General features: G+C 47.0%; 1 pseudogene across 3 annotated transcripts in view; it reads right to left on the reverse strand.

Annotated features, from left to right (window-relative positions):
• The window catches only part of LOC309360594 (leucine-rich repeat neuronal protein 1 pseudogene), a 28082-nt pseudogene extending 15531 nt beyond the window's left edge, over positions 1–12551 (reverse strand). For 2 of the 3 annotated variants that reach the window (XR_014173410.1, XR_014173411.1), the window contains exon 1: positions 12448–12545. The product of XR_014173410.1 is annotated as a leucine-rich repeat neuronal protein 1 pseudogene (transcript). Of the gene's footprint in view, positions 1–12447 lie in introns of all 3 variants that reach the window. The other variant, XR_014173409.1, reaches the window with a different exon arrangement.
• Between the last annotated feature and the right edge of the window lie 7359 nt (positions 12552–19910).

The raw sequence follows: 19910 nt of genomic DNA on the forward strand, positions 1-19910 counted from the left end.
CATCGAGTCCAACCCCCTGCCAAGCAGGAAACACCACCAGAGCACTCCTGACATATGGTTGTCAAGCCTCTGCTTAAAGACCTCCAAAGAAGGAGACTCCACCACACTCCTTGGCAGCAAATTCCACTGTCAAACAGCTCTTACTGTCAGGAAGTTCTTCCTAATGCTTAGGTGGAATCTTCTTTCTTGTAGTTTGGATCCATTATGAGATAGATGCTCCACTCTCCTTTACATTTGATTACTGCAGTGACGGAGAAGCAGGATTATATATATATATTTAACCAGCAAGCCGCATTGTAAGCCACTGACAGGGAAGTTGGGACTATTTTCTTACAGTCTGTCTGCCACACGGAAGCTGAATGTGAGGACATCCCCGTCCCCTAGGACTGTATGGATGCTGCAGAAGAGTTATTTGGGGCAAGTATAAGAGAGGGAACTCAAGGAATTGCGAGTGGCAGAGAGCCAGAGCTGGCAACATGGTGGTGACCCCCCCCCCGGGCCAGGCCTGTCATGAAGAAGGGCATTTTGGCACCTGAAGCAAACACAAAATGGCGCCCTGCCCCCAGAGAAGAATGGGTGAGTGAAGATCCACACTTGTCTAACAGGGATGGGGCACCATTTGTCCCCTGCACAAGCCCCTGGAGAGCTGCTACCAGTCACTAATGAGCTTAGATAGACCTAATGGTCTGAACCGGTCTAAGGCAGCTTCCCATGTTTCTATGTTCCTTGGTCTGAGGACGCTTGTTGCCAACCACTTGTCTCATGTAATTGTTCCCAGCTGCAAAGACGCTGGCGTTTGACAGCTGAGCTGTTAGCGCATCCAGTACCTGCCTGTTTGCTTTGTTCAAGGATGGGGTACCTGTGGCCTTCAAGATGCTGTCGAACTCCCATCAGCCCCAGCCAGCATGGCCAATGGTTAGGGATGATGGGTGTCACAGTCCATCAATCTCTGGAGGGCCACAGGTGCCCCATCCCTGGAACTCTTGCTCCAAATGCTCTCACCACTGGAGATAAGCAGATGCAGACTCTAGATAAGGCCTTTTCTTAGCATGCCTAAATTTCTGGAACATCATCTGCAGAGCCATCCACACCAGACATTTAAAGCACACTTACAGTGGCTGGGTTCCCTCAAAGAATCGTGGAAACTGGTTTACCCCTCACATAGCTACAATTCACAGCACCCATAACAAACTACAGCCCCCAGAATTCTCTTGGGGGGGTAGCCATGCACTTAAAATGTATGATGTCAAGGTTTTCTTAGCACCTAGATGAATTGTCAGAGGAAGACTATTTTATTTGCTCTGTCCTTTGTTTAATGGGTTTTTTTTATTTACTGTTTTGCTGCTGCCTCATTTAGTATTTGTTGTCCCCCCCCCCCCCGGCAGTTTTACTTAGAATTAAAGGGCAATGCAGACATGCTGAACAGAGAAGCACTTGCACATGCCTTTTAAAGGTTTGCCACATGGCAACAGTGATTCCACTGTGGTCACAGCCCCTGGCCATGCTGTCCCCCAGTGGCTTGGAAATTTGGGAAATCTTGTACAGTAGTTGCTACTCAGTAAGGTTTTGAGTGACTCCTTTGCTCCTGCTGATTTCAATTAGTGTGCGTGAAGCTTTGGATTGCTGGTTTACCCACTTGCTCTCTCCCACAGGCCCAAATATGAATCCTGATCGAGTGGTTCACTGTAAGTCTCTTTGGAATCCCTGCAACTGGTTCCTTTGGGGCCCCAGCGATCCTCTCACCCAGGTCTACATTTGGGTCTGTGGGACAGAACATGCGCAAACATAGCTTTTCTTACTCTTCATTAGGGTCATTTCTTGGGCCAAGGTTGAGAGCCCAGCTTAATGGACAGTATTAATTCTGGGTCTATTGGGTTGCAAGTATTGGGATGGAACTGCTCTCTCTCTGCCCCACAACACACAAACACTGCATATTGACGCTTGCTCTCATTTCCCCTCCTTTTCTTTGACAGTTTGGTGCCGGAGGCTTATGAATATTAATTGGACCTCTTGAATAATTGATCCCCACACCCATCAATCCCGAACTTGAACTGACCCTCTTTGTACACACTCACATGCACAGCGCATCATGCCAGGAGGGACCTGGCTCTGGAGTGTGTTGGCGCAGGGCCTCACATAGTTGGGGGGGCGCACTTGTGACTGCCCACTGATGATTGTGCATTGTGGTTATTTGCATGTGTTTGCAGCGGCTGCGCTGGCAGGTAACTAGATGCAGAGAAGAACCAGGCTCCTTGTCAAATGGATCTACGAAAGCAGGGATTTTGGCAGGTGCAGCTGCTCATCCCAAAGGGGAGGAGAAAAAAACAAAACCTGTCAACATTCTCTCATCCAAGGTACAGGAGCACTGCCTTCCTTTGGACCTGCCCACTTTTTATACGATAAAACAACATAATCATAATGTTACATTAAGCCATTTGAACAAGCCCCTAGAACCAATATCTGACTGAACTAAGTCAGAGAGAGAGAGATAAAATCTTTCATCTGTTTTTTCCCTTGTGTCTATTTTTAGATTGTAAGCCCCTTGGGGATCTGTCTCCCCCCACTGTTTTCTTTTTGTTTTTTTGCAAAACAAACAAATGCACTGTACATCTCTCCCTCAAGAACCCCAGATAGTTAGGCTGCTTCCATACCCTCCAACATTTCTCATAGTGATTCCCTATTTAATAATAATAATAATAATAATAATAATACTTTTATTATTTATAGTCGACCCATCTAACTGGGCTGCCCCAGCCACTTGGGGGGCTTCCAAAATATATAAAAACATAATAAAACATTAAACATGACACAAAACAGGGCTGCCTTCAGATGTCTTCTATGGTTTAACTTTTATGTTGCCATGATATAGCATGATATAGCAAGATAGCCAGACTGACAAAACAAAGCTATGGTTTGTTTTAAGCAGAATTTGTTCAAGAAACCATGAGTCACCTCACAGAAGAGCAAACCAGCCATGGAGTGTTTCTCCAAAGCTCGGTTTGTTTTTCCCTCATGCCTCTATAGTTTGGTGAGCATCTGGGATGGGGTGATCAGACAAACTGTAGTCAAGAAAGGCTGTTGGGTTCAGGCATAATGCCAACCCACAGTTCAAAGAAGCCATAGTTTGTAAGTCAACAACAAACCATAGTTTCACATCATAATTTGTGCTGGAAACGTGTCACAGTTAGTTTGCTGAACTGGTTTCAGACATTCAAACAAACCACACTTTGGCTAAACAAACCATGGCTTAGTTTTATGTGCAAACCAAACCTGTAGTTAGTTTCCCTTGCCACTGTTCCCCCACCAGAACCATAGCTGGTGATCTTGTGCCCCTGGCAGAACCGTCCAGGTTGCTCCCCCTAGCCATGGACAAATTAGCTCTTCTTTCCTCCACTCCTCCAACACCTCCCCCATCCACCCATTCAATTCACCCTCTATTTAAAACCATTTCTTACGAGGCAATAATCAATATTTATATTTATTGACATATTTAGCCAATTTTGTGCCCCCCCATTGCCTGCACCCCTGGTAGGGGCCTACCTCACCACCCTCTAGCTATGGCCCTGCCCCCCCAGACCTTGCACAAGTAAAGGGCTTGTTCTAAGGTGTAATGTAGAAGTTTCAGAGTTTCAGATCTCTTTATTTCATTCATTTTCTTATGTGGTACATTTAAAAATTGTACAGCTGGCTTGGTTTGGAAGCAAGAGTTTGCATATTTTGTCTCAATATTGTGTAGTTCAAAATGTGTCTTTGTGCACTAAATATGTTTCCTTTTTGTGTGGATGTTTCACTTTTGTAAGACAGATGATCTAACAGCATGAGCTTATTTGATGGGCATTTGCTAGACATTTTGAATGTTTTTGGGTGATCTTCCTTAAGCCCTTGAGGACAGAGGCAGGGTTTGTAATATGTCTACAAAATATTTTTTAAAGTTGTTTGTCTGTTCACCATGTATTTGGATATTTAAGATATTGTAACCAAATCTTGCATGATGGTTCCTCAGATCAAGGAGCATGTTTTTGTCCAAATTTGTATATAATTGGATGCCATTAAACAAGATGATGGGCTGAACCTTTCAAAATTGCAATGATTTTAACTCTGTATTGATTTTGTTTTGTTTGTTTGTTTCTTAGAATTCTCAAGCAACACTGGGTATGAGGTTTCTTGTATAATATAAAAAATGCAACTCATGCTTTAATGAGAAGGTGCTACCTAGTTGTTGCGTTAAGCCCAAATATAATGTTGGACAATTAGTAAATTTCTTTAAATAAATGAGCATATGTACATGAAAAGTGATGATAATGACAACGGCATGTGTGTTTTGTCCCCTTTTGAGAGAAGGACAGCCTAACTGATAAGCGAATATTGTCTGTGTGTTCCTGTTTAAACATATCACAGTCCTGAGGTTTCATTGCCCAATTGAGGGTTCTGTTATTTTGATATTTGTTACCCTGATGCTAATCCAGCGGGAGAACAGCTGCCAGGAGATATTTATAAGCCTAAACAGTAAGGTCGTTGCTGCAGAGGAAGAATTCTAGATCTGGAGTAGAAAAATAGCCCATATCATGGAAGCCATTCATTTAACGAAGCTTCCACACACCCACACCCTGCCCATTTTCACTTTATTTTTGTTTCCTCCACAGGCAAAAACAAAAGTCCAGGATTCAGTAAATCCCTAGAGAATTGGGAAAACCTGAGAAAAAGGAACAAGCAACATTTTGCAGAAACCTATGGGTATGTGGGCAGAGACACAAATGTGAATTTGGTAGGTTTAATAGAAACTGGTGAAGACTTTTTATTTATTTCAGAAGGCTTTTGGAGAGTGATTTTATGTTATCTAACTGTATTGACCATTGAGTTTTTTGTGTTCTTAGGATTTAGGGGGTGCAGAGAGTGGGGGAGGACTACTTTAAGAGCCCCACCCCAGGGAGCTGTGTAAAGCCCTGCAAGTTTAGCCCGTTAAGTCAACCAGCACACATATGGAGCCTGAATGCCATAGTCAATGGTCAACAGGTAGCAAGCCACATCAGCCCTAAGCAGGGTCAGACTATGTGTGAGGCCAACACCTGGCACCCCCAAATGCATCATCTCAATTTTGTGCCCCCTTGGCTCAGCGTCCTGTGCGAGAGAACCACCCCCACTGCACTGAATCTGGCGCTGCCCCTAAGGTGGCAAGGAACCCTGGGCTGGCTATGTCTGTCCCTCAACCCACCTCACCCAGCCAAGTGGAGGAACCCAGGAAATTCCATCTGGTCTTTTAGTTCTTCTGCACTACTAGAGAACAGGAAGTTAAGTGCTGTCCATGAGGACAAATGGGGCACTGCCCCACCAGCCTCAGCCTTGATTCTTCTGAGCCAACCTGTTGCCTTCTTGTCTGCAACCAGCCCAATGGAGGCCCTGGCAATCAGCTTCCACCTCCATAGTCTGATGGCTGCCATTGTAGGCATCAGGGGGCAGAGGATGGGAGAGGAACAAGAATTAATTGCCATTGTCTCTGGCTCCCCCTACTGTTGGCCTCCTGACTTCTACCCTAAAAGTACCCATGGAAACCAGCCACCCCTGGTTAAGTACCAGTCTGGGCAGAGTCAGGGACAAAGGCAAGTGTATGGATGTAACCAGGCTTTATTTTCGGGGGGGGAGGGGAGAAGAGGCTTTATGGGGGGGTGAACTGAATTATCTGCCACACAATCAGCCAGTGAAGTATTTTTATTTATTTACTTGATTTGGGGTGGGGGAGCAGCTGCCCCTGGCTTCGCCCATGAACAAGTGGGGTTTGCATTATGGCCTGTAACCAGAAGGAGGGTGATTTGAGCTCACCCAGGGATGGCTGTGGGCAGGCTCCCTTCCCACTCTTCCCACTCTACAGTTCTATGAACCGCTACCCCACCCCTCTCTGCACCACTCCTCCTTGGAGTGCTGCATAAAACGAGGCTGAGGGTCACAGACAATTGTCTGCCTGCAATGACCCTCCCCAGATAGAGAAGACAAGTCCTTTCTTTTTTTCATCAGAAGTCCACCTGTATGACACTAGCATCTCACATGAGCACAAATGTTAAAAGGCAAAAATAGAGACGATTATATTGCAGAGACAAGCACCAGAAAATATGGACATTCCCGAGTGAATGAGGATATCTGGAGGCTCTGCTATGGATGACAAGAATATGCAATTCTCAGAATATTTGTAAGTGAACCAGCAGCAAAAAAGACTGCACCTCAGCACGTGAAGGGTGCATTTCCTTTCCTTTATTTCTGAGTCATATATCCATGTAAAGCAATTTTTAAAATCCCACTTTTCCTCAAAAACACTTTAAGACAGCTGACAACAGCCAAGCTAAACAACACAGAAGATGTGCAAAAATTAAAAGTAGCCAAGGCTGAAGCAATCTAAAGGCATCATATGAAAGAATTAAAACAGCTTGCAACTGAATAACCCATAAAGGAAAGGCTTTTTTCTTTGCAGCTAAAGCTCTCTCTAGAGGTGGCAAAGTGGCCTTCCCTTGGGAGGAAGTTCCAAAGTCAGTTCACGGGGTCAGGCACCAGGCACCAGTTCTTCTCCTTCTTTGGAGATCCCTCCTGGCCGAGTAAGATTGTCTTCCATGAACACGGTTTTAACAGTGAGTCCGTAAGTGACTGTGGAGGCCAATTCTGGATCCACACCTCCTTCCACAGTGGGGACATTGGTTCCCGGGCAGGAGTTGATCATGGTGTGGATTTGCCAAGTGTGCCTTCCTCTTAGCACGTTTCTCCCTTGTGTTCTGAGTTTGAATGTCTTCAAAGTCCATGGCACCTTTGGTAAAGGCTGTTCTTCAACTGGAGCGCTTGCAGGCCAGTGTTTCCCAGTTGTCAGTATTTATACTACATTTTTAAAGATTTGCCTTGAGAAAGTCTATGAACCTCTTTTCTTGACCACCAACATTATGCTTTCCATTTTTAAGTTCAGAATAGAGTAGTTGCTTTGGAAGACAATAATCAGGCATCTGCACAACATGACCAGTCCAACAAAGTTGATGTTGAAGAATCATTGATTTGACACTGGTGATTTTTGCTTCTTCAAGTACACTGGCATTAATTCACCTGTCTTCCTAAGTGATATGTAAATTTTTTTGGAGGCACCATTGATGGAATCTTTTGAGGAGTTGGAGATGGCATTTATAAGTGGTCCATGTTTCAGAAGCATACAGTAAGGTTGGTAGTACAATAGCTTTGTAAACAAGCACTTTGATTTCCCTGCAAATGTCCTGGTCCTCAAACACTCTGCACTTCAATCAGGAAAAAGCTGCACTTGCAGAGCTCAGGCTATGCTGGATTTCGGCATCAGTGTTGACCCTTGTGGAAAGATAACTGCCCAGGTAGGAGAAGTGATCGACACTTTCCAACGTTACTCCATTGAGCTGGATTTGTGGCGCTGCAGAGGGGTTATTTTGTGCTTGTTGGTGCAGCACTTTGGTTTTTTTGGATGTTGAGTGATAGGTAAACTTTTTGTATGCTTCTACAAAGATATGCTCCTGCCAACCTAGCAGTTTGAAAGCACGTCAAAATGCAAGTACTTAAATAGGTACCGCTCCGGCGGGAAGGTAAACTGCACTTCCGTACACTGCTCTGGTTTGCCAGAAGTGGCTTAGTCATGCTGGCCACATGACCTGGAAGGTGTACGCCGGCTCCCTTGGCCAATAAAGCGAGAAGAACTCCGCAACCCCAGAGTCGGCCACGACTGGACCTAATGTCAGGGGTCCCTTTACCTTTATCTTTTACAAAGATATTGGACACAGGTGGCGCTGTGGGTTAAACCACAGAGCCTAGGACTTGCCGATCAGAAGGTTGGCGGTTCTAATCCCCGCAATGGCGGGGTGAGCTCCCCTTGCTCGGTCCCAGCTCCTGCCAACCTAGCAGTTCAAAAGCGCGTCAAGGTGCAAGTAGATAAATAGGTACCACTCTAGCGGGAAGGTAAATGGCGTTTCCATGTGCTGCTCTGGTTTGCCAGAAGCGGCTTAGTCATGCTGGCCACATGACCCGGAAGCTGTATGCCGGCTCCCTCGGCCAATAAAGCGAGATGAGCGCGCAACCCCAGAGTCGGCCATGACTGGACCAAATGGCCAGGGGTCCCTTTACCTTTACTTACAAAGATATTAAGGATGGTTTGGAGGTCATCCTCTGAGTGTGAACACACTATGTTGTCATCAGCATACTGAAGCTCTATGACAGAGTTATGGTAACCTTACTCTTTGCTTTCAGCCTACTCAGATTAAAGAGCTTTCCATCTGTTTGATATATTTCTACCCTGGTGGGGAGTTTCCCTTGGACAAAGTGTAGGATCATGACAGTGAAAATAATAAATAGAGTTGGGGTGATAACACAACCCTGTGAATGGTTCACTTTGAGAGCCATTGTCAGGTGTCAGTATCATGGCACTGGTTGAAATCCTGCACTCCTTTGTGATGGATTTAGCTAAGACTCATTTGTCTCCGAAATGAATCATGTTCAGAGTCAGATGCCATTATTTTAAGGATGCTGAAAGGAAAATGGTCTCACCCTCATATAAATTAATGCGGCAGAAGACAGAACTGGGATTTGAAATGACTTTAACAAATTGGAGAACTAAATGGGCCCAAACTATCAGAATGAAATTCAATAGGGATAAATGTAAGTTTCTACACTTAGGCAGGAGCAGCCAGCTGCACAAATATAAAATGAGAGATTGCCAGTAGTACGTATGAAAAGGATCCAGGGGTCCTAGTGGATCACAAGCTTAGCATGGGCAGCTGGGTTGATGCAACAGCAAAAGACCCTAATGCTATTCTAGGCTGCATCAGCAGAAGTCTAGTGTCCAGATCAAGGGAAATCATAGTCCTGCTCTAGTCTGCCATGGGCAGACCATACCTGGAATACGGAGGGCAACCAAGATGATCAAGAGTCCAAGCCTTATGAGGAATGGTTGTTTAGCCTGGAAAAGAGGAGACTGAGAGGAGATGATAGCCATCTTCAAATATCTCAAGGGCTGTCACATGGAAGATGGAGGAAACTTGATTTCTCCTGCTTTGGAGGGTAGGACTTGAACCGATGAATTGAAGTTACAAGAAAGGAGATTCCGGCTAAACACCAGGAATAACTTTTTGACAGTGGAACCTTGGGAGGTTGTGGACTCTTTCCTTGGAGGTTTTTAAGCAGAGGTTGGATGGTCATCTGTCATGGGTGTATTAGTTGAGATTCCTGCATTGTAAAGGGTTGGACTAGGTGACCCTTCTAACTCCACAGAGCTATGCTTTTATAATTCTATAAGTGAATTCACAGATTGTGTATAGCAGGACCTTCTTTTTGGGAGCTCCCTTCCCTAGGAGCAGAAGATGACATCCTTCCTGTGTGCCCCAAGTGGGCAACTAATATTCTAACAAGGACCATGTTTTGAACTGAGCAAGGTCTGAAAGGCCAGCGACTCTGGCTGTGGCCACTGACTCACTCCAAATGACTCACTCCAAATGTGGATAGAAGCCCTGCTGTCCTGCTCCCCCTCCCCCTCCATTTAGCCTGAGCAGGTGAGGCATGTATTACTGAAATCATAAGCACAGGAAGACTGAGAAAACCCCACTGGCAAACTCCACCAGCAATAACCATGGCGTCTGCCAGATCCTCATCTTCTGGAAAGAAGTCGGTTACCTGGTTACCTGGCAAACATTACCTATGCTCTGATTAGCTGAATTAAGGGGTTTGGTGGCAGTGATTCCTGGGTAGCTTGCAGATGTGACAGGCCTACTCTGCAAGGCAGTTGTGCAAGGAAGAGTGTAAGCAGGCTCTCCTTGCCTGCCCCAAGAAGCAGAATCCAAAGGCTCCTTCATCCTCCCATGGCCAGGGCACTTTCGATAAGCATCTCAGGCACCATTTCCCTGAGCTTTGCTTTGTTTATGCAGAACACAAGTAACTACATTTTGTCATATATTGAAGGCTTTTCCCCCAGGGCTGGTTGGTTTATTAGTGCCAGTTGGCTTTTTAAAAAAAGTATCTTATTTTTGGTGTAGTTTTTACTGTGATCTTTTGTTGTTGTTGTTGCTGTTGTTGTTGCTTGTTTAAAGAACCTGTTTGCTTCTCTTGAGTCCATGGGTAGGAAAGGCAAATAACAAGTATTATTATGAACAGATGGAAATAACGCAGCACAGCCAGCAAGCAGTGTCAGCAGCTGATCAAGGGACTCAATTGCTACTTTGTGCAGGGAGAACTGTGGCCTTTGAGGGCACCTTGAGAGATTTGCCACTGCATTAAGTAGAGATAATTTTATCCTAAAACTTTCTGGATGAATGTGTACCCAGTGCTCCTCCAGCAACAGGAAAGTTGTTGTTTTGTTCTTGCATTTGGTTTGGTCTCCCAGCCTGCTCCCTCTCACTGACCCCCAGGTGGCCTCAGGGAGTCCCCGGCCCCATTACAGTGCACATCTCACAGAACTACTAATTTCTTCACAGAAGCATTCCTCATCCCAATGTAAAAACTGCCCAGTTCCCTCAACTTTTCTTCTTTGCTCTTTGATTTGAAGCCCCCTTCTCGGCTGGGAATCTTTCTAATTTATCTGTTATGTGCTGACCTTCTTTTCTTATGGGACATGACCAAAATCTCCAAAATTAACCTAGACGAGGGCATCCAAGCAAAGAATAATAATTCATAAATGAGCTCAGTTGCATTAAGAAGAGGAAATGGGGACCCGGGAGGGGGACCCGGAGACTGCCCCAAAGAACCCACCACAGCTGGGTGCGACAAAGAGCTCCTCTAACTTCTCTTTCTCTTTTGCCTGTGTTTTGTTTAACCAGTGAGGCTGCAGTTCTTGCCTGCTCAAGGGAAAGCATGGCTAGTTTCTCTCCTTTTTTCTGATGAGATTGCTCCCCCCCCATCCCAGAAGGTCATCTCTGGGGAAGGAATGGCCTTTAGCAAAGGACAGCCTTTGCCCTTCATACTCTGAGCTGTGCCTTCCCCATGTGGAATTCGTTTTTCTATTCTGTCGCAACCTGGGCAGGGTGATTACAGGATGACACTGAAAAGCAGAGAAGGCGCAGATGAATGGGTGGTTCCCATCTGCCCAGTGTCTCCAAGACTTCTGCTTCTGTCTAGAAGATATCTTAGGGGGCCGGACGTGGGATCTGCTCTCATCCAACGCACGTTCTCCTTGGGAAGCTGGGGCAGGACAAAAGAGTCCCATGGAGGAGGGTGGCTTCTCTCAGTGAAACTTTGTCCTTCACTTAGAGTTTCTGCACTGCTTCAGAGTCTCTGTCCAGGCTCTCAAGAGTTGCAGTGAGCAGTGGAGTCAGATGGTTGGCTCCTCTACACTGACTGGCAGCATCTCCTACAGTTTCAGGCAAGAAGTCTCTCCCAGCCCCACCTGGAGATGAACTTGGGCAGGTGCTTTCTTCCTGAGCTGTGCTCCCCTTTCCTGTGGTCACCCTCAAAGAGCTTTCCTTCTTTGCTGCCATTTTAGAGGCTTTTAAGGTTGGGAACAGAGCAAGAGCACTTCAACCTCGCCATTCCTTGAATCAAAACATAAGTGACAGCACAGTGAAGTAACACAGTAGAGCTAAACCTGCTGCCAGTTGGCACACCATGCACTTCAGTACATATTGGGGCTGTTCAGTTAACTCCAAAGTACTTGGAACGAAACTAGGAAGCAATGTGTTGATGGCTACTGGCTGGTTGGAGGCAGGCAGGCACGGGGAGTCAAACTAACCCTTAAAAATGGCACAGCTTGCTTGGCTGCATTGAATGTGTATGGGGATGGAAGTCTGTGCCCCCAGTTAGTCGAGTCCCAGGGTTCCCTCATCAACCTTCCTGGCTATGGTGGATCACCTTAAGCCCTGGCTTCCAGCCCCACCTCACCTGCCCGTGCAATTTAGGAGGGGAACACTCCAGGGATGACCCAAGGAGTTGTTTTTCTCTCTTTTTTTTTGCCCAGTCCTAGATGTAGCATGTACCATGGTGACAAAAGAAGGGCAGCTTTAAAAATCATTCCAAATACCACAAGCATAGCATTTTTACTTTTGTGCCAGAATCAATGATTGCTTGGACTGGATTTGACTTTAGAGAGCTGGGAAAGGTGGTCTGCAGAACTCCTGGCTTGCTTATATCCTCCATCCTAGGTGGGGAGTGGGATGCTAGGGAAGGTGGGCTGGGCACCAGGGAATCCCTGAGGTTTTTGTCCCTGGAGCAGGAAGCAGGATGGGGGAATAGTGCAGATCGTTGGATGGACCCAAGTGGATGCGTTAAAAAGAAGAAGCGGGAATGGCCAGATGGGCTGGGAGAAAGGTGCTGGGATTGAGGAAGGGGAGCTGAGGAATTAGGTCAGTACAGAGGACGAGATGAAGCCGGGAAACTTTCCGCCTAGCTGCTTCCCCACTCCGCCCCTTCCACCTCCTGCATCCCGTCTCCCGCAGCAACCGCATCCTTCGACCGTGGACTGGGGGACCCAGGCTCACTCACCCGCTGCCTCGCCTAGGGCACAGCCGGGGTCCGGCTTCTTTTGCTGGGGTCAGTAGGTACCCAACTCCTGCTTCCAGCTGTCACGCTCTGAAGTCCCAGATTTCAAAGCGGGGGGGGGGGGCGTTGTAAGGAGAGCAGCGTGGGGGCCGCCCACTTCAGGGAATGACGGACATAGCTTCCTAGCCAATGGAGAGGCGAGGGACCGCCCAAATGGAGATCACCACTCCGTGGGGTGGGCAGGGGACAGAAATGATGTCATGATGTATGGAGGAGAGGTAGGGGGAAGATGTTGGGATGATGTTAGACTGACTTCCATCTCCGCCGCCGCCGCCTTTTCTGGAAAGGGCCACAAGCTAGGCTGGTGAATAATACCTTGGCGAGGTTTCCTCTCCCTTCTGGGGCTCCGCTCCAGGCTGAGCAGGGGAACACCCAAGACCAGGACACCCGGGCTCTCTCTATGGGCTGGAAACGCGTCTGTTAAGTCTTGGGGTGCAGACTGGGGAAGGGGAAATTTCCTAAGAAATTGGGGATAGGCGTATTAGGGGTAGGCATAGAAGGGGCTGACGGAATCCCTTCTGCTAGAGCTTGTGCATCTTGGAAGTAAAGGCTGCGTCCTGTGCATACCCACTTTGGAATAAGCCTCACTGAACCCAGGGGAACTTACTTCCAAGTTTACCTGCCCAAGTGTGAGCCAGGAATCCCAAGTTAAGGCACTTTAATAGCCATGGGAAATCCTGAGCAGTGCGGTTAAGGGTGCTGAACTTCAGTTCCCAGCACCCTTAAGAAGCTACAGTTCCCAGGATTCCCCATGACTGTCAAAGTGGTATGATGATGGTGCTTTGAATGTACTGTGTAGGGGTGAGGCGACCTTAGGCAAGCTACTGTTCCTCGGTGCCTTCCCAGTCTTTACTATGGGGAATGGTCACAGAATCACAGAATTGTAGAGTTGGAAGGGAAGCCAAGAGTCACCTGGTCCATCCCCTGGGAGGGCTCAAACACCAGTCTTCTGGTTTACAGCCAGATGCACTGACCATACTGGTCTACCTTACAGGGTTTCTAGAAGGATTACTAAAATAATATATGCAAAGAGCTTTGAACATTTGAAGTGGGCTTTTATTATTCTCAGATCAAGAACCAGATGAGATTCTTGTTTGATGTCTGGGTCTGGGGGAAGGATGCAGCCAAGACACCTGGGCTCCTCTAACACCACATTCATAGGATCACACTGATATTCCCTGCGATGTCTCATATTCAAAACATTTGTCGGATTGCGAATGGGTGTTTATAAACTTGTGAGGGGCTGCTGAGCCTTACTGTCCAAGAACAGACTGTCTTTAATGGATATGGGAAGGTCAGGGGTGAAAGACAGGGAATAGGGGCTCCCACATCCATTCTCTGCTTCTAGTGGGGGCAGTTAACTATGTCAGAAACAGGCTGGGAAGAAAATGTGCTACTGGGGGCCCTGGTGATGTCACCCTGCAATTTATAAAAATACAATCAGCTCTGATACCTGAGGAATAAGTGGCAGTTGGAGGGCTGGAGGTGATTTCATACAGATGACATCACCAAAGGCTGACATTCCTCTCCCCTCTGTGTACCCTTTTGATAAGGGCATGATGGAAATGCTGGATGGAACAAGCTCTTAGATGGTGAGTCGATATGGCTGGGACCCGGCCACTTTAAAGTGTATTACACAATAACACTTTAATCATAGAATCATAGAATCATAGAGTTGGAAGAGACCACAAGGACCATCGAGTCTGACCCACTGCCAAGCAGGAAACACCATCAGAGCACTCCTGACATATGGTTGTCAAGCCTCTGCTTAAAGACCTCCAAAGAAGGAGACTCCACCACACTCCTTGGCAGCAAATTCCACTGTCAAACAGCTCCTACTGTCAGGAAGTTCTTCCTAATGTTTAGGTGGAATCTTCTTTCTTGTAGTTTGGATCCATTGCTCTGTGTCCGCTTCTCTAGAGCAGCAGAAAACAAGCTTTCTCCCTCCTCTATGTGACATCCTTTTATATATTTGAACATGGCTATCATATCACCCCTTAACCTCCTCTTCTCCAGGCTAAACATGCCCAGCTCCCTTAGCCGTTCCTCATAAGGCGTCGTTTCCAGGCCTTTGACCAGTTTGTCAGTGTCCTTCTTGAACTGTGGTGCCCAGAACTGGACACAGTACTCCAGGTGAGGTCTGACCAGAGCAGAATACAGTGGCACTATTACTTCCCTTGATCTAGATGCTATACTCCTATTGATGCAGCCCAGAATTGCATTGGCTTTTTTAGCTGCCGCGTCACACTGTTGGCTCATTTCAAGTTTGTGGTCAACCAAGACTCCTAGATCCTTTTCACATATACTGTTCTCAAGCCAGGTGTCACCCATCTTGTATTTGTGCCTCTCATTTTTTTTGCCCAAGTGCAATACTTTACATTTCTCCCTGTTAAAATTCATCTTGTTTGTTTTGGCCCAGTTCTCTAATCTGTCAAGGTCGTTTTGAAGTGTGATCCTATCCTCTGGGGTGTTAGCCACCCCTCCCAGTTTGGTGTCATCTGCAAATTTGATCAGGATGCCCTTGAAGGCATGTGTCCTGGTAGTGAAGAACTTTCTTAGAATCATAGAATCATAGAGTTGAAAGAGACCACAAGGGCCATTGAGTCCAACCCCCTGCCAAGCAGGAAACACCATCAGAGCACTCCTGACATATGGCTGTCAAGCCTCTGCTTCAAGACCTCCAAAGAAGGAGACTCCACCACACTCTTGGGAGCAAATTCCACTGTCAAACAGCTCTTACTGTCAGGAAGTTCTTCCTAATGTTTAGGTGGAATCTTCTTTCTTGTAGTTTGGATCCATTGCTCCGTGTCCGCTTCTCTGGAGCAGCAGAAAACAACCTTTCTCCCTCCTCTATGTGACATCCTTTTATATATTTGAACATGGCTATCAAATCACCCCTTAACCTCCTCTTCTCCAGGCTAAACATGCCCAGCTCCCTTAGCTGTTCCTCATAAGGCATCGTTTCCAGGCCTTTGACCATTTTGGTTGCCCTCCTCTGGACACGTTCCAGTTTGTCAGTGTCCTTCTTGGCAACAATAAGGCCAGAAACTATGCAGAACTTGTCAACAACATGCTGACTGCTTTCAGAAACTTGGGCTGCAACATGAGCGTCAACATGACTATTTTCACATATGGACCGGTTTCCTGAGAACCTGGGTTCAATGAGTGACGAGCAGGGGAAGAGATTCCATCAGGACATGAAAGAGATGGAGACCAGGTATCAGGGTCACTGGCACACAGTCATGATGGCTGACTACTGTTGGACTCTGAAGAGAGACCTCCCTGCCGCTGAGCATTCCAGGACTTCCAAGAAATGGAAGTTCAAGCCCTGAAGTTTGAAAAATGGTGAAGCAACATGCAATTTACGTGTACTTACCTTTATCAATGCCCACCATTCAGTTTACAGTAAACCTGACCTGATGGAGAGAAACGGATGCCATTTCCTGATTCAGCAGTGCAAAAATACCCTAAATCAGTTGTAGAAATCTAGACAACATTCAAAAAGTAAAAAAAATTGTTGCCCAGTGCTATTAAAAGTTTGGGAACCCTGTCCACCAACAGAATTTTCCACTTTATTGCTCATGGGGTCAACCTTGGAGATTGGATGGTTAGGATATTGAGGCCTCTAAGACACTCTTCAGCTTAGCTTCTTGGCCCCAGCATCAAATAACTGTGGCTCCCCCTCATTCTGCAATGGAGATGTTGTGCCAGTGGATGATTTCCTAGAGATCATGGCATCAGCTTTGGTGCTAACATCAGAAGAGGGGCCTTAGAAATGTGCCCAGGTTTTTTGAAGGGTAACCTTGCATGATGTTTGAAAAGCACTACATTGCCATGGATTCAGACTATAGGAAGATGTCTTATAGTGATTAAATGGATTACCCAATCTGCTTCACCATTGCCCACCTTGACTGGCAGTAGCTCTCCAGGGTTTCAGACAGGAGACATTCTCAGCATCGCCTGGAAATGTTTAAACCTGGGACCTTCTGCATGCTAAGCATGTGCTCTGAGCCTCTGATATTGAACTATGGCTTCTCAAAGAGACAAGAGATCCTGGTGGAAGAGCTGCTTTGAAATGCTTCTCAGCCACTACAGCTGGGCTTCTGCAGTAATGTGCAGCTGTGGACAAGTGTTGAGTATCTTCTAGATCAGGGATGTCCAACTTCCTGGGGACTGTGATCTACTCACACAATTAAAATCTGGCAGTGACCTACCCCTTGGGGGGTTCAGGTAAAAGTTGTTGAGCTTTTAGGGAGGAATTGTTTGTGAATTTAGGGGCTTAGGTCTATTAAATAAAATAAGGCACTCACAAAGAGATCACTAATGAGACAGTCAGCCTTGCTGCGATAACTCCAACTTCCGCTCTAGCAATCTAGAGGATAGGGCGAGGGGGCGGGGCAGGATGGAGGAGCCAGTGATCTATTGTGATCTACCGAAACCTCCTGGGGATCGACCAGTTGATCCCAATCAACCTGTTGGACATCCCTGTTCTAGATCACATGTGATGATGCCCCAGAAGTTGCTCTGGAAATTTTTGTCTGCTCAGTTTCCAAGGTTGTGAAAACTGCTATCTTAGGCTCTACCCCTCCCAGGCAGATCTGGGAAACCTGAGGTTCTTGGAATGTTTCTGGACTACAGCTCCCATCACCCCTGACCTTTGACCATGGGTGACCTGCTCTTGAAAGAAATGCAATGGTCTTATTCATGGGAGCAAGCAGCCAGGCAGGCAGGCAGGCAGGCAAGTGTCACACCAAGGCAGCATCAGAACCCTGGGATTCTGCCTTCCTGACTCTCACTCCGCGAGATCTCAGAGGAGCACTACCAGAGCAAGCAAAAATTTGTTTCAGCATTCACTGTGGCAGGTGGACATGACTTGCATCCCAGGTGCTTAGAACAGTTCTCTGTCCATTACTGTCCACTATCTAGTTTCCACCTGTGACAGAGATACATGAAAGACTATGGGATGGTGCGTTTTCCCATTTTGCACAGCACAGCATCACAGCAGCATGACTCAAGATGCTGTCATGGGGTGGAAAGCATGTTTAGCCTGAGGCAGGGGTCTCTTCTGGCAGATCCTCCAGTAATGGGAAGGTCCTGCTGTCCTGCTTTCTGATTTGATCCCAAAATATCCCACTTTTCCTTAGGACATCCTTATTTTCACTTGAAAAATGTTGGGGGGTATGGAGTCATGTGACGCCTGAGCCAAAGATTTAAGTAACTATACAACCTTTAGAAGACATATAAAGGCAGCCCTGTATAGGGAAGAGTTTTAATGTTTAATTGTGGTTTTATATATGTTGGAAGCCATCCAGAGTAGCTGGGGCAACCCTGTCAGAAATGCAGGTGTCAGAGCCACCCGAGGTCCCAGCTCACGAGAGACCCAAGTCCAATCCAGTTTATATACAAAAGTCTTTATTGAAGAACATTGTTGGCTTTACATCCGAGCCCCGTGGCTCTACATCTGTTACGCTTAGACCGCTGAAGTACCCTCTGAATCAGTACCGCCCCTGCACCAGTTTAAGAGGCTTGTGCTGGACCACCTCTTCCTCTCCTTCCTTTTCCGCAGGGTCTTTCTGCCCCCCTGGGTTCCCTCCCGCCGGGACTCCCCAGAGGCTGAATCCTCTGACGCCTGTTCCCCCCTCCTTCGCGCTTTGGGACCAGGCTCCTCCCCAGGGCTTCCCTCACTTCCGCGTGCCTCCACATTTGAACTTGGCGCGCGTACGTTGCTTCTGACCTTCCTCTCGACCGCTACACTGCTCCCGGTGCTACTCTCCGCCCCTTCCGGCAGGACGTCTTGCCCCGATCTCCTTCCCCTCTCTGCTTCCTGTTCTGCTCCCTCTGACACACTGGTAACTCCACCCCCTTCACTCCGTTCCGGCGGAGAAGCCGGCCCCGATCTCCAACTCCCACTGGGGGTTCTCCCTTCGCTCCCCTGCTCCTGACTGCTTCCCCCTTTGGCTCCCCTTGGCCTGACCAGGGGGGCTTCCTTTTGGGAATCCTCCGACTCACTGGACAGACTCATGGACGACCTTTGGTCATTGTCATCCTCTTCCTCGTCGTTCTGGGATTCTTCCCCCTCGCTTACTGTCTCCTCCCTCATCTGCTCTTCTCTCCCTGAACCCCTGACAGCAGGGTATAAACATAAACATAAATATAAATGAAGAATAGATGTCCTTATTTTATCAGAGAAATTTTTGAGGGCATGTTATTTGCCTCTGACAGAGATCTATCCCTTCCACTTTTCAATAAAAATTGTTCATGGAAGCTAACAATAAGGTCTGCAACAGAAAATAAACAATTTGCAAACTGTATTATGCAGTAACACAATGTAAACATCAGAGCATATGGGAAAGTTTTTTTTTTTAATGTAAGGCAGTTAAAAACGTATTTAAATTGCAAACATGGCAGCAGAGGCGAACAAGCAGCCTAGAGCAGCCCAGACAGACCTCGGTGGTCAAACACCTGTTTTATTTCAAAGTGTTTGCCTGCCAGCCGGAGTTGCCGAGTTCCCACACTTGGGATATTCCAGATCCCGACTCTGCCATTGCTCTGGAAGGAAGCCCCGCCCTGCGCACCAAACCCCTCGCTGGGAGCCCCCCCCCCAGCATCTCATTGATTGCTGCACATGGTGTGTTGTTGTGGTTTGGTACCTCCCTCGTGTGGCCAGACATGGCTATTACACATCCATCAATTCTTGCTTTTCTTTTTTTGTTTAAGTGAAGCCAACAGAGAGGGAGAACATGGGGGTGGGGACAAGCAAGCTCCTTTAGTAACTATCTTAATAATTAATAATTCATTTTTGGAAAACTATTTTGAAAAGTGCAATATAATAAAACAACAACAAAACAAATGGTTACTGTATGTATGTGATTTGAAAGAGGTGCAAAGCATTAAAAGAGCCCCTCCCTAATACTCTCAAGAGAAGCGTTTATGAAAGGGGAGAATGGAGTTCATACAGAGTCAAATGGATGAGACGCAGTTTGGCCCTTTCTCTTGACTTTCCACATATCTTGCTGATCTTTGAGATCCTTGAGGGGCAAAGAGGGTGGAGAGAAGCAGCTGAGTCAAGGTGTGCCCAGAATGCCCACCTTTGCACTGGCCCTGTTGCTGTGCCCTTTCCAGCAGCCGAGCCCATGTGGTTTAGCAGGTGAAGCCAAGATGGGGCAGCTGCAGGTGGCCCCTCCTTCCTGAGCCCGGCCATGTCTGCGGGAGTGGGGGAGTCAGAGATCAGTCACATTCGGGAGGCCAAGGCATCTCCACTCCTCTGTTAACGGCAGGGGAGCAGGGCCAATGGAACGGTGGCAATGTCAAGAGGGCCAACACCCTGTCAGCACCTTTGGGAGAAAGCAGAAGCTAGGGAAGGGACTATGGCAGAAGGAAGCTGTGTTCTCAAGCTCGCCTGTGTG

Source organism: Podarcis melisellensis (genome assembly GCF_964234715.1).
Source record: "Podarcis melisellensis genome assembly, chromosome: 17".
Lineage (NCBI taxonomy): Eukaryota > Metazoa > Chordata > Lepidosauria > Squamata > Lacertidae > Podarcis > Podarcis melisellensis.